Source organism: Melozone crissalis, unplaced genomic scaffold (assembly GCF_028551555.1).
Source record: "Melozone crissalis strain CALT ecotype California unplaced genomic scaffold, PUWL_Pcris_2 ptg000018l_1, whole genome shotgun sequence".
NCBI classification, from domain to species: Eukaryota; Metazoa; Chordata; class Aves; order Passeriformes; family Passerellidae; genus Melozone; species Melozone crissalis.
In genome coordinates, this window is record NW_026535796.1 from 44,370,357 (window position 1) to 44,386,256 (window position 15,900).

The 15,900-nt window shown below is 42.2% G+C and overlaps 1 protein-coding gene across 1 annotated transcript in view; it reads right to left on the reverse strand.

The window, feature by feature from the left end:
• SETD3 (SET domain containing 3, actin histidine methyltransferase) overlaps positions 1–15,539 on the reverse strand; it is a 62,247-nt gene extending 46,708 nt beyond the window's left edge. The window contains exon 1 of the mRNA XM_054275818.1: positions 15,460–15,539. The gene's annotated coding sequence lies outside the window, so the exon portion shown is untranslated. The remainder of the gene's footprint in view (positions 1–15,459) is intronic.
• Between the last annotated feature and the right edge of the window lie 361 nt (positions 15,540–15,900).

The following is a 15,900-nucleotide window of genomic DNA, read 5'->3' on the forward strand; positions in this document are numbered from 1 at the left end:
CTGTATGTAGGAGAACACAATTTTACACTTGATATGACCAGTTCTACGCAGAATGTGATCTTTTGCTTCCACTGATCAAGTCTGGCTTTTTCTCCTAAACTTGAATCTTATGACTGTGGCTAAAAAGATAAATACATTTCATAGCAAATAGATGAAATCAAGAAGTGCAAGAACAGTGTGGGTGGAGGAAGAGATCTGTGATCTTTAAGAAAAATTCAGCTTATACATTTACAATGAACGCTATGTTTTCTTCTGAAAACCACCTACATCATGTCACTTGGAAACCACATTAGCATTCTCATCACTCCTAAGGTATTAATCTACATGCTCCCACTAACTAAATGACTAATTAGTTACTGATTCAATCCCTTTCCCCCCAGCTCTTTCATCTTTGATGTACTCCACCCCTTCTCTTCTTGCTATTAATTCTCCTCTCCTATGACCGCTTTTTCCTTATTCTTCCACTTCCTCTACAAACTTGTCCCAAAATCTGTTCTAAATACAAATGTCATTGCAATTCACTGTCTGTGTATTTTCCTTCTCCAGCATGTCTCGGTTCTCCTGTTTAAGTTGCAAGCTCTTTTGGAAGTTGGACCTTCTGTGATGGTATAGAGGAATAATAACAAATTAATTTTTTTTTTAAACAGGATAGGAAGTATTTCTGTAACACTGATGACAACGCTGATAAAAATGACCTAAAGAAAGCACTAATAAGATTAATAATAGAAAGCCCCATATTTTTTGCACTTATGACTGCATTCCACTTAAAATACAATGTGAATTTCTGTTTCCCTTAGCCATAACCCACACAATTTCCTTGAAGAGCTACCTTTGATGCATGGGCTCCTCGTGACAAGGTGCTGTATTTATAATCAGTCCAATGCACAACACAGCTAACAGAGGGTGCCCTAGGATCTTCTGCTCTCCCAAAACAACTTGCACCCCTCAAATGCAGCTCCTTCTTGCTAGTTAATCTGAACACTCTATTCTATATAAAATATAGGCCAGCTGCTTAGGCTTTCCATTTGACCATCAAGTCAAGAAAGCCATCTCCAGCAGCAAGCCACAGCCGCAGACACTCACCTTCTTCAGGAAGAGAGACATCCTGGAACACACTTATATTGGTTACATGCTGCAGGCTTTTTTAAATTCCATTTTATGAGGTTCTGCTTACCATTGCCCCCTCCCTTTCTAGTGTCTGCTTCCTGGACTCAAGACCACCCAAAGCCACAGGTGTTCCTCCAAAATCTTCTAAGTGATTAAAAAGCACTTACTACACTCCCTCATACCTTCCCATGTACAAAGGACTGCACTGAACAGCTTCCACCATCTCCTGGAGGAACAGTGAGAAGTAGCCCTGCTCTGTTTCTTTGTGAAGGCTACAGTTTTCATCCTTACCACAGTCTCCTTTATTTTTCTTCTCCCCTCACCTCTTTTACCAGAGGAAAAGCAACAGTGACAGCAGTCAAGAGCAGGCTACTTAGAGACCTACAGGAAAAGCAGGACAGAGGGATTTTCCGTGTTCACGCTGCTTCTTGCAGCCCAAGCTGCAATGTAGCAAGCTTCCCTTCCTTGTGAAATTATCCAGGGCAGCTTCTCCTACTTCATACACAGACTCACATTTATTTTCTTTTCAAAGACCTGATTTAACTGCATGATCTATTTGCAATAGGACTCTGAACATTTCGTTGCTCAGATAAAGCAAATTAAATAGGTTGTCACCATCACTTCTTAAAAAGAACATTCTTCCTGAGAAAAAGTCTTTGAAAGCCTCAAGTCTTTTGATTCAGTTATTTCCTTCCCACAGCTTTTTTCATCTCTCTCACTTAGCAGATGGGTTTTATTCCCTTCAGGAGACAGGTAGCATTTCCCTCTGTCTGTCCTCTCTGGGATACTTGCTTCTCACAAGCATTTTTTTTTTCTTTGAGGAATCTACCACACTAGCAGTTGTAAGCTTGGTTGTTCTCTAAAGAAGACACTACCATATGAAAAGTACAATCATCTAAATAAATTTAGCTGATTAAGAATAAATTTTAACCCCAATGGGGACAAAATAAAGACTGATACAGAAAATGTCTCTCTAACCTTCACTAATGAAAAGAACTTACTGGCAAAAAAATTACCAGAAATGTATGTCCATGTTCTTATGCTTCCAAATGAATGCTTTCTCTTCCTACAGGATGAGTTTGAGTACAATTACAGTATATGTATGCCATTGCTTTAAAAACAGTTAACATCAACTAAGTAAACAAAAAAAAAAAAAACATTGTTAGGTAACATTTTTGCTTTTGTACTTATTCAGGAAAATCCAGTTCTTGCAAAGCATCTGTTTTCCAGCTAGACCATCTTTTTACTGAACTCTTTGTATGGGCTGTTTACTAAGGCATAAGACAGTCACACGACTGACATATGCTTCAATAAACCCAGATGCAAAATCCTGATTGTTTGTGAGAACACTACTTATATGTTTTGTCCTGGAAGAGCTGTTTGCTATGGCAGTGTAAACCCAGAAGAAACACCCTCAACATATAAAAGAAACTTTGAAAAAGTTCAGTCTACAAAACAAGTAAGATAATTGTTGTATAGATCGAGCCTCCCAGTGCTTACAAAAGAAAATTTCCCAAATGGCAAAACCATAAATACAGAAATGTTAATATGGACCAAAATATTTATTAGCCAGTATGTAATAGAAAGTTACTTTGATTTTACCTGTTATCCTGTGCACATACATACTACACAATGCTTAAGTAAAAGCGTTCATATGCTAAGACATGAACTAGTAATTATGTACTACCTTTGCTGTACTTAAATGGCTTTGTAAAGATCTAAATATTCCACAATTTTCAAAAATAGGTCCTGTGATGGCTTAACACAACCTGTTCTACTTATCATTGCAATGTGCCAACAAGGCTCAAAACCACTTCAGTATGTCATTTCAGACAGAACTCCTTGGCCATGTTGGCACATTTACCAAGCAACTTCATGGAAATCTCAATATTAATGATGACTAATGAGAGCAAAAAACCTGCCATCACCATTTCCTGTATTTTGCTTAGTCAGACTACTTTGCAAAAGTAGAAAAAATTAGTTACATTGATAACTATGAAGGCACAAGTTAAAATTAAGCAATACTATGTTAATAGAGGTGCAACAAAACACTGTAACACTAACTACATTGCTCCAGAGTGAGCACCTAAGAGCAGCAGTTCTGTCCCAGTCCAAGACAGCTGATGTGCTTTGAAATTCTGGCAAGGTCTTGCATGCAATTAGGACTGTAGAATGATGCTACCTAAGCATCATATTTCCACGGCAATTGTCTTTTAACCCAAAATGTACATGTCATATAGCTCTGTCTTGGTTACTAAGAATCACAGTAATTTCAACCACCAAAAAAGAGGCAGCACCTATATAAATGGGGGAAAGAACTACTAATAAAAATGTAACCCATTCCTCCATTTGTGTTAGTGAAAAAAAAGTGTGGGTGGACACAATCCACTTTTTTTCCAAATTCTCTAGAATGCACAGAAAAGATTGATGCATATTGATACATATAACTACATATTTGCTGTGACTTGCTTCATGTAACTGCTAGAGTAGAAGGAAAGAAGCCTAGCTGAATAGCAAAAAAATTCTTGGGCATCACTGTGTAAATTTTTTTAAGTCCTTTTTTAATTGCATTATAGTCAACAGCATAAATAACACATAACTAGGCAATAACATATATTCCAATTAACTGAATTGTCTCAAAGGAAGAGATTTAAAGCTAAAGACACTTAATGCCAAGGACTACTGTTTAATTGCAACAATAATTCCACATAAGTGGAATGCCCTCAAGCAACCTAGTAGCAATTGGGCCCACAATTATTGCTGCACACTGAAAAATTCTCCTCTCAGTTCAGCTTAGTTTTTGCTTTAACACCTTTGCCTACCCTCTGCTTTCTACACCTACTGCAACTCCAGTATGATTTACTATTGCCTCCCACACTGCTCCCTTCCAATTAGATAATTATGTAGGGCCATCATACTGACAAACCACAGCTCCAGTCCCAGCATGGGCAGCACATCCTAGAAAGGGATGGCCACAGCCCTGGCACCCTTCCCATGTAACTTCATGTTGAAGTTACTCCTCCAAGCAGCCAGGTGATGCAGATGTAACTATACATCAGATTCATCACCTGCATTTCACTGAAAATAACTTACTGCCCACAGAATCCTTCCAATATGTTCACAAAGTTACAAAAAACCTCTTGCAAACCACTCTAATGAAAAGGAGGAAGGAAAGATGATATCCAGAGCAGAAAACAAGTTTCACAAGCTTCAAGACTTGTTCTAAGCTATGTGGCAACACACACAATTCTTGCCCTCAAAACGAGTTTTATTATACATTCATGTCTTGTACCGACTTAAATTGGCTGAATGTTTCAATACTGCTGCTGGAAACAAAAAACTACTTAAGTGTCTATATTTGGACACTGAATTGACACTACCCAGCATGCACAATTAAACTGTGCTTGAAATTATAAATATCTGAATTCAGCTACAGTTTCAAGTTGCTTCCTGGAATACCCTGTCCTTAAAGAAGGGATTCTGAGCAGTTTTAAAGTAACTGCTGTATTTTTCCCAGCTAAGAGTATGAAGCACAGCTGCTCCATCAAGCTTCTGAAGCAGATGAATTCCTTAAAGATGTAGTCAGAGGTGGCACTGGTGGCACTTCATCCTGACCAGGAGAGTTCGGGATCACTATCAGACCACAAGAAAAAAAACATGGTCCAGAAATGTTTATTGAATTCTCAGAGCTTCCAAACAGCCAGGAACCACAGCAGGAACTAGAGTGAACAACAAAAAGACAAGTTTGGAGAAATCCATTGGGTATTTGTGTACCTCTTCTCAGCTTTCCAAGATGTGGGAATAGTTATGCCAGTTAATGGGCTTGCTGTTAAATTATGCTGTGTGCCTTGTGCACTTCTGAGAGACACCTGACACATCACGCTGGTATAGGATCAGGGTTGCATGGAGGCAAAAAGTTGAGAGCAGCACTGCACCTCCATGAGAATGTGCTGCTCTTTCAGCCACACAGAGGGTACACCTGGCCTGCCCTCCTGCTCTGGGTAACATCAGCTCATGGAACACATGTATATAAAAATCTATCACTGCTCATTTGTGGAAATAATGAATGAGCATTACTGTCATTCATTCCATGTGAAGTTGGAGGAGAGTCATACAATGGTTGCCAATGTATAAACTGGAGCAGTGCACAGATTTACTGCAATGCAATTGATAACAAATACTCTGGGGATGCTCCTTAATGGCTTGAAAGAAACATTTTACCATTTTACATTTATTACAGAGCTGCTTCTTTTGCTGGCAAACCCTTACAGAAGAGATCACAGCCCTCAAGCCCAGTTATGATTACACTTCAATTCACTGCAATTTTAGTGTCCTCAAACCACCCAGGGCAGACCAAGCACTCTGCATTTGTAAATCCCAAAAGACAGTTGGGTGAGGAACTTCTGACAACATTTAAGAGCTATGCACATTGAAAAAAAAAAGTTAAGAAGTTTCTGCTATGAATGCCTGATAAGTGATGTAACTGAGGGCTGAACAACTGTCAGAAAGTCTTCCAAACCCATTTGCCTTAAGCCCACTCCCTAGCTAGGGGTTAAAATGGAGATTATTCCAGTAGGTGTCTAGAAGTTTTAGGAAAAACACTGGCAGTTTTCAGATTTTTTTATTCTAGACCTTGAAAATGAAGCAGCATATTCTTTCAAGCCCCTTCATACCTTCTGGCATTCATAGTTGGCAATTTGAGACCTTACAGTCTCTTCCATGTTTACTCAAACTCTGCAGTGGTGTGACATAAAGCAGCTTTTAACATACACATTTACTGGGCTCTAAGGAACAAGAAAGGCACAGCAGTATTAAGTGTTACCTAGCTTCATCCCTGAGCTTTCAGATGCTTGATAAAATAACAAACAAAATGTATACAGACTATAAGGTCGTGTAAACTGCCATAATCTTCTCAGAATGTTAATCCTCACCATTTAGAAGAATAACAGGAGAACTGCTAGGCAGCACTTGTTTTTCTGGTATGCTCACAGGTGACAACACAAGGCAAAAAAGAAATATTTTAAACATTTATTTTAGCACACATTACAGAGTAAGCACATTGCCCACTCCAGTTCTAAAATATCTAGGAAGGCAATATAACTTTCTGAACAACGGTCTCCTCTCTGTATTAAGGCAGAAAGATTGACCAGCATGTTTTCACAAGGTAACTGCCTCTAGTATCCTAATAAACTGTTAACATGTCTGCTGAGAATCTGTTTTCCTGCCCTGGCTTAATTTGGTGCACACCCCTAGTCATTTCCTCAGCCTATCCCTCTGACCCCCAGCCTGCACTGAATCACAGAGTAGGGCTGACCAGACCCTACAGGCAGTGTTTCAAAATGTTCAGATAAAGAGCTGAAAAGATTTCTGTAGTCTTTCTACAAACCTCTAGGAAGCCTGAGCTTGTCTTGCCTCTGATCCCTCCAAACTGAGATTTCAATGTTTTTATTTCTAAGTACCTTCCTTGCTAGTTTGCTGGGCCTATCTCACTTCTGCACAGCCAGCAAAGATAATCCACTTGTGCCAGATTCCAGCAGTCTGGACTTTCAACAGTCCCAGGTCCCTGCAGACCCCTCATCTTCCATCTCATCTGAGACCTGCATGGTTCCCATGCTGCAGCAAGAATCCAGTTCAAGCAGCAGCCTCAGGGCCTGCTGTCATTGTCACAGCCCCAGCCCCATGTCCCCCACCAGCAACACCACCAGGTCTCCTTTGGCCATCAAGGACCACAAAGGGACTTTGTGTTAACAAGTCACACCTGCAACACTTGCAAAAGAATACTTATATCCATCAGCCCAAAAAGAAAATTTGTTCCTACTGAATATAATCTCAAACAAGGGAAAATCCAGCAGCATGACTCCAGAAAAGACTGGCTGTCAGTGTTAGAATTTCCAGTTCTTGTAGCTGGGTTTCCTGCTACCACAAATAGAACCATAATCTACAAATCAGGCAAATTTGTAAATAGACAGAGATGACTTCTACTCAGACCAAGTAATCCTTCCTGAGAGACACAAAGGGCAGAACTGGGTACAAACACCATGGCTATTGTAGCAAAGCTGCACCTGATAAATTGCTGCAGGTGACATAGGTGGACCTCTATCCACCAGAGAAAAATCCATTCTGGGAGCAGCAGCACTTTCCAAACCTAGCGCAGCCATGCCCAAGTCTGCAGAAATGTGCTCAAACCAGCTTTTTGGTATTAACCTGATCAGGCATTTGAGAGCTTTCTGGAAAAGACACAACTTTAACTTTACAGAAGGTAAAATATTCCTCAAAGTTGCACAGAATTTTGCTGTCTTGGAGTGCTATGGTGAAACCCCAGTATGACAAATAAAACCAGCATCATTGCACTAACTTCCCACTTTCAAACTAGGCATACACCATGCCTTTAAGACTGTAATCACTGTCTACTAGAGTCTGCAAAGTTTTTGGCTGTTCATATCATTATATGAAACTCTACACTGTACCTCCAAACCATTTAGAGATCAACTCTTAGACATCACAGAATATAGCAAGCAATTTTTTATTAGTCTATTCATTTTTTTCTTCAAACTCAAAGTGCAACAGGTCAGGTTTTTTTTATATTCAGGCATGGATTCAAAGGCTCAGAAAGCCAGAGAAACAGGTTGTAGAAGCCAAGCATCCTACAGTGACAGAAGGAAATCATAATATTATCTGTTATTGTCTTGAAAACAAGAATTCTTTTTTCAAATAGGGCATTGACAAATGCAAAAATTGTAATTTCATGAGCCCTTATAGAGCTCACTGTTCCCAAGCATCAGCTGGGAACAAATAACTGCTTGAATGATGACTTTTGGAAATAGGGGCAGAGAACAGATACAATCTGAATCTGACAACCACATGAAAACCCAACAGTCATTTTCTGCAGCTCCAAGTTTTACAGTTCTATTAGTGTACTCACTGTATCAGCACAGAGAGCTTCTCAAATTGGTCTGACAACATCCATTTTCCTTGCTCCTGACTGACAGAATCAGGTGCAGCATACCCCAGAGGGAATGGATGCTTCTCTATTTTAAGTAAAGTTAATATATTAATATGCTATCAATGCAACTCTGCTTAGCAAAGGAGAAGATTACACATTGTAGGTGGTCATCCAAAGTAACCAGCCATTTCTTTCTTCACCAGCCAACCTTTATGACTTTCTGCAAGTCCAAAAATACTATCCCAGCACACAAAGTTCCTTAAGCAAAGAAATTCATCCATACACAGCTCAGCTTCCTACTGAGATCCACTTCATTTGAAAATGGCAGTTTCCAAAGAAAGGATTATCAAGGACTATCCAATTGCAAGACCATCAATACGTACATACATATATATATATAAGACATACCAGGAATATCCAAAGACAGGCAGTGAGCCTCCAAAGTGAGCAGCAGAAGTTATAGAATGGCTGCTGGTTTACAGAGGTTGGAGCTGGAGTTCCACAACAAGACTGTTGCAATGTGTCAGTCACCAGTTTCCTGAATCCCAGCAGCTCTAACCTTGCCACCTGGAAGCTCACAGACCACCCAGATGCCACAGCCTGTGTAAGGCAGTGGAGACTAACCCAGAAGGCTGTGAGCCTATTTTGAAAAGTCAGTTTTGTTTATGTGACAAACTAAACCCTGGACAAATGGGTCACAGATTTTTAGATACAGGCTAGTAGCTATTTCTGAGTAACATATTCAACAAGAAACCATGCAGATGCATTAAAGAAATGCTTTTGTATCTAGGGTTCAATTGAAAAACTGAATAAATAAACCTGTAAATAGATGCAGGGAAAACCAGTTAAGACTGGAAGATCTGAACATTTTTTATCACTGGTTTTGAAAAAGCAAGAAAACCAACTTTGTGAACACTGATATCAACCTCTGTCCCACTCTATCAAAAGAATAGAAGAGCATAGTGGTGACAATTCATCATATCCCAGTGAAAGTCTGGAAAAACAAATGCTGAAACCAGAATAAGGAATAGACTACCACTGCAGTAAAACAGAACCATTTTAACAAACCCTGAAATGCTGTCTGTACAGCAGGTATCAAAAATGTAATAAAAGCATCTATATGCCTAACACCTTCTACTTTTGAAAATGATAAATTATATTCTGTTGTATTTAGGGGAAAAAACAAGTAACCTTGCATGCTAAAACAAATCTTATACAGCTGCCTGGAGCTAGAGATTTGATGCACAAGGGTAACTTGGTGTTTGTTAACCCAGGCATCTGCTCATGGTTTCACAAAATACACTCTAGAGGCCTACTACTTTCACTTCTTCTAAGAGTACACAATTGAAAACTGCAGGATGGAAATAAAGCTATTCTGCTACTACTCCATCATTATAAAGATCTTAAGAGGTGAACTTTCAACCATCACTTCTTCCAAGCTCAGGAATGCTCCACCTCCATGTGCAGGATGTTAAGTGAAAATGACAGGTCTGCATCAATGGACAAGACTCTCCTGACAAAACTCAAACAAAGAAACAGAAGAGGTGAAAGCATGGCCAGCCTACTCAGCAAAAAACAAGGCATTGTTTGAGCATGCCAGGAAAGCTGAAGCCCATTTGAGTTGAATCTGGCAAGGGACAAAGTACAAGAAAGACAAGAAGATCCTGAGATTTGATGGATCTTTGGTGAAATAGGATCAGGAATACAAACATTTAAACAAACTTCAAAAAAAAAATCTCACAGTGAAAGGGATCATTGGAGACTGACCTGTTCAACCCCCCCTGCCACCTGAAGCCAGATGCCCAGGACCATGTCCAGACAGCTTTTAAATACCTCAAAGAATGAAGACTCAGTCTCCAAACTGTGCTCAGTCACCTTTACAGTAAGAAAGTATTTCCTGATGCTCAGAGAGAACATCCTCTGTTGCCTCTTACTTCTTGTCACTGGGCACCCCTGAAAAAACCTGGCCCTCCTTCTTTGCACCCTCCCTTCAGCTATTTGTACACACTGAGAAGGTCCTGCTGAGCCTTCTTTTCTCCAGGCCAAGCAGTGCCAACTCTCCCAGCCTTTCCTCATGTGAGGAAAGTCCCTTAGTCATCTCAGGCCCCTCCTCAGTAACTCCACCTGTCACACTGGGGGGTCAGAGCTGGACACTGCACTCCAGATGTGGCCTCACAGGGCTGAGGGGAGGGAAGCTGTTGAAGCAAATAACCTTGATGGGAGAGCAGTGGATGCTGCTCATCTCTGCATTGATAAGGCTTTTAACATCATCTACCACCACATACTCACACAAGCTGATCAACTACCAACTAAAGTAGTGGACAGTGAGGTGGAGTGAAAACTGGCTGCACTGCTGGATTGGAGAGGCTGTGGAGAATGGCAGGAGGTTCAACTGGAGACCAGTCACACCAGCATAGCCCAGGGACTAGTACTGGGACTAACACTGATTATCATCCTCACTGATGACTTGAGCAGTGGGACAAAGCAGACATACAGTTCCACAAATTATATAATTGCAGACATCAGTTCATTTGAATTACCTAGAGGCAAACCTGTAAAAAGAGATCTTGCAGAAGTCCTTGTCAGAAATATTTAAATGCAGAAGTTGTTAAATGCAAAATCTCCTTCTCTTAGTTCTTGAAGTTATTATGTGGCTACATCTATAAACTGTCATCACATAAAGATAACCAAGCACCTCCAACAGTGGCCACAAAGACAACTCCCACAGGACCTGTAAGGGCAGGAAATACCTGCAGCTCATGCTTGGTTGGCACCAACCCCGTCCCACAAAGTAACTCATCCTCCCTTAGCTCAGCATGGGAATGGGCACACCAGGCAAGACCCAGCATACTGGAAGTTCTGAACCAGCAATTCAGGTCCTGTGGAAGCAGAAATCCACACACCACATCCTCTTCCTACTCTGCTGAAACATAACTTGAAAACTTTGGGCACCAGTGCTATAAAGCATTAAATACAAAGCAAGATTAACTAAGAAATGCAGGCAGCATTTGTAATGTAAGAGACTTAGTTTTATTGAGATGATTGCATCATTATTTACCATATTCTAAAATATATACAAACATACAAAAAGGACAATCTACAAGCTGATCTGCATGCAAAAGGCTGGAATCAGATAGCTAACACAGGAGCCCCAGAGACTGATTCCCTTCCTTTCAGTACAGGCTATCACACTCTGAACAGAAACAATAACAAAGGAACTGAATAGAACTGACAGACTTTACACTCTATCTTCAATTACAAAAATCAATTTTGGCCTACATTAAAACACTAGCTGAAAACCATATGTTCAAACACTGCTGTAGGCACTTCCAGGACAGGTTAGCCAATTCCTTCAGAGATATTGGGAATATACCCAAGAATAAAATAAACCAACTAATTTGTCATCCCCCAGTACACAACATACTTTAACATCAGGCTCAGAAAATCCTTCTGAAAAGAAAAATTATATCTCTCAAGTTACAAGTTATATTGTATTTTGACTCCTAATAGGATATTAGCAGCTAGATTCTCAGAACCATGTATTTTCCTTTATTTCTGTTTTATGTGTTATAGGCACATCTGGCCAGCTTCAGAGCCTGTAAACACCAGTGCTGGAGATAAAACTGATCTCAAGCACAGTCATTCACACCTCTGCATGATGCAGCCCAGGTCAGATACACAGGTGGAAGCCTCCTGCAGTGACAGGTCTGCTGCTCTGGCCTGGTCACAGAACCCAGAACTGAAATAAAAGAATACAGCTCTAATTCTTCCTTATTTTAAAGAAAGAAAAAGGAGTAACAGACTACCTGAACAGGATGGGAAGTGGTAAAGGAAGGGCAGGGATACATGGAGCAACTGGAATAGTCATTTGTTAGAAGAGATGCAATCAAGAGGCAATGTAGGGCAGAGCAGCTAAAAACAGAAAAAGGGAGCAAGGAAGGTTAAAGCAGAGGAAGGGCAAGACCAAAAATGCAAAGCAATGTTAAAATACACTTGGGCATGAAGTCACCTCTTAACTGCTACAAACACAAGTCTAGCTCCAAATACACAAGACTAAGGCCAGACAACACTAATGGACCATTTTTATGGAGCAATGAAGAACTCCAGCTGTACATTTAGTTTTGAGAGGTTCTTTCTTATATTTTACATAACAGTCTAAGTTAAAAACATTATTAGTCATCTAAAGCCAAACCTAGGAAGCTGAAATGTCTCTAACAAGTTCTTGGCAAAGGATGGTCAGAATCAAATAATTCCCTTTACTATAAAAAGCTGTACCAGCACAGGTGTGTCAATCATGAGCACAAGCATAAAGCACTTGGAAAAGAGGAAAGACTGAACCACTGCTGTATGCACTGCATCCATCTACTCTGCAAAGAACAAACTGCTAATCCCACTCCAGTGTAAGGTTAAGGAAAGAATGATGGTGATAGTGGTGACTGTGATACTGGGAAGAAGCCAATCTATCAAGAATAATATCAAAAGAAGCTCCTAAAATTAGCTAAACATTTGGTTGATGCACTTACAAAAAACACCGACTACCACAAATTTAGCTAATTGTCAGGAATCAAATTCCAAATGACATTTATTCTTACAATTAGAATCCAAGAAAACATGTCTTGACAGTATTCTGATTACAGATGCATGAGGTAGTACTAATCTACTGAAAAAAAGGAAGTCCTGTCATTTTGACATTATCTCTCTCCCCACCCAGCTGAACCTAGCTAGATACTAAGCACAAGACTGCTTCATGCATTAAATATAAACTTCTGGTAAGAAATTATTAATTTGAAGGTAGCACAAAATGCTGAAAGGCAAAAAAAAAAAAAAAAAAGTCCAGATCCAACAGAACAGCTCAAAAAAAGTATGTACTTCTTAATTCACTTTTATCAGCTTGCTAACTTGCAGCTATTACATTATTTACTATAGGTTTGTCCCCATACCTCTTGGCCTCCCATTAAAGCTTTCTCAAGCAGATGGAGTGCTTCTTACTATCAACACCTGACTGATCTTTCTAGGGAAGATAGTTTACTATCAATCCACAGAAAACAAGCTCTTAACTCCCTTGCCTCTCTCTTGAATCAGATCCTCAGACAGATATTTGACCAGAAAAGAAAAAATACTTACTCTTTAAAGAAAAGAAACTGATAAACTCTACCAATTTACCAGCCCACTTTGTAATTTTATTTCTTAGCTTTAATTTTGTTCCTCCTGAAGACACCCACAAACTTTTTTCCCTTATTCCTTTGGAGCAGAACTAATTAAAAACCCTTATGCACTGTCTTTATCTGCATGTTCCTAAATAATGTTCTTAATTTAGAAAATATTAACCTCACTTTAAATAATATAACTCCTAATTAAGAATAAAGCAAGCCACCCTGACTTCAACCATCAGTAGGGCAGACTTAACAGAAGCACCCAGGGTTCCAAGAGGTTGAGCCACAGGCATCATGAGGTCTCATGCACTGAGCACTCTGCCAGCCCACCAGAAAAGATACAGATCCCTTAAGACCTCCAGTAACCTTAAAGTGCCTTTGTTTTTTCCAAAGAGCAACCACTGAAATACGCACTTGCTGAGAACTACACAATTTATCACATTAACTACATAACCAGCACCAGTATGATGAAGTATTACACAGATACAGTGGACATGTCTAAATAGATTTATTACAATGAAAACATCATCAAGATGTACACTTTCCATACAGAGAGGCATAATGCAGTCTATTTTTAATTTCTGTACCATACTGAAATCAGAATTCTATTTCAAGGCACATCTGATTTCAGCAGCAGATCAGGCCATGTCTGGAAATAGTGATATACAGATTACAAATGATTTTGAGGCTTGTGGCATTTCTTCCCCCAACAGCCTAAATCTATTTCTCGGCACACAACGTCAAGAATGTGTTTTCAACTCTACTGCAATATATACTTCAATCCCTGCTAAACATATCTGAAAACTTTACTCAGGCACAAGCCAGCAGGCTTGAATCTCTACCATATTAAGTTACTTAATTGAGCAAAAATATCAGGAAGCCACCCCCGCCTCTGAGCCCATCGTGCCTTTCCTTCCCACAACTTGTACGCTGGCTTACTATTTTGTACCAGGAACCTGATAGTGGACATACAGAATGCCACAGTTGTTTTTTACTCACCGACAAAATACTTATGTTTCACTTGACAGTCATGGGATTACAGCAACTGAAGGCAGAAAACACTTGCGAGACATTAAGCTAACATTGTAGCAATTTTCAAAGAACAAAGCTGTCACTTGAATAGACAGGTGCCTACATTACATGCTCTTAGAAGGGACAAAAACAATCTACTTTCAGCTTCATCTCAGGAGCAAGCTTAGGTTCCAAGGAGAAGTCCATCCAGAAGAGCAGATATCAAGCTTGAGGCAAGAGCAGCTTAGAACCATGAGGGACAACTACCAAAAGGAAGAACTGAGCTTATTCTGAGAGCTGAATGTAGGCTAAAAAATTGCATGCCAAATTCAAAATTTAAGAACTGAAGGCAAAGCACAACCTCAGCTCAAGCAACTCTAATCCAGTGTTGCTGGGTAAGGAAGAGGAGGAAGGGTTCATGAGACAGGCAGCTGTTGTAACGATAGGGGAAGGCTGAAATAGCGAGGCTGTTTCAGGAGCAACACCCCTGTCAATAAACAGTCTACGATTTATTCTAGTTTCAACTCCCCCTCCCTTTTTTTTCCTCCGAAGATTTAACTGCTCTGCTTAAGCAGAGGGGCTGGGAAAGGAAAGAAAGCAGAGCACGCTTCTCCAGCCAGAGGAGGGCTCTGAGGAGCCGCACACCCGCAGAGCCGCCCCCGAGCGCTGGGGCACGGGAGGCTCCACGGCAAACTGAACTAGGAGCAGGGAGCATTCACACCGTATCAAACATATTAAAAAAAAAAAAATCAGAACCAGAACTAATCACATCACGAGGAAAGCAGTTTTAAGCCATTTGCTTTACTCTCGTTTCGATCAGCCTCTCGAGGGGGGATGGGGCAAGGGAGAACGCCAGTGCCGCCGCCTCGCTCCGCACAAACCCGCGCAGGCCGGGCCGGAGCGAACCCGCCCACGGCGGACCCGGGGGACGCGCCGGCCCCTCCGGCCGGGCAGCGGGACAGGGACAGGCCGGGCCGGGCCGCGACCGAGGCTGCGGCTCCCAGGAAAGGAGGCCCGGCCCAGCCCCGCACCGGCCACGCGGGGGAAGGCAGGGGCGGCGAGGCCCGCGGAGCGCGCCCCGGGGCGGCGGGAGCGGGTGTCCGGAAAGAGCGGCGCCTCCTGCGGGGAAGGCGGCGGCGGAGCGGGGCGAGCCCACGCCGCGCGGAGGGGTGCGAGGAAGGGCCCGCGGCGCGCCGGGGCGAGCGGCGGCGGCAGGGGAGGGGGCGCGGGCAAGCCCCGCCTTACCTCCGGCAGCGGCCGCTCCTGCCTGGCCCGAGGGAGCGGCGCACCCGAACCCGCGCCGGACGCCGCTGCCCGCCGAGGGGAGGCGGCCGCTCCGCCCGGCCCCGCCCCCGCCTGCGCCCCCTGCCGCCATTGGCCGAGCGGCCGCCCGCCGGAAGGCTCCGCCCCTCCCGCGCCCGCGGCGGCCAATCCTTCACGGCCGGCCTCAGACAGGGCACGGCAGAGCGCCCATTGGCTGTCATTCAGTCCCCGTTGGCCCGCCTTCAGGTGTCTATTGGTCTCTGAGACTCGCAATCTTCCTCCTTAGCGTTCCGATTGGTTCTCTCACAGGGTACGGCGGCTCGTCGGCCTCCTGCCGCGGCCCGGCAGCCGCTGACGAAGCCGAGATTGGGCGGGAGGCAGAGGGGGCGCTGCCGCTTCCCATTGGCGGCGCCTCCGTCCTCG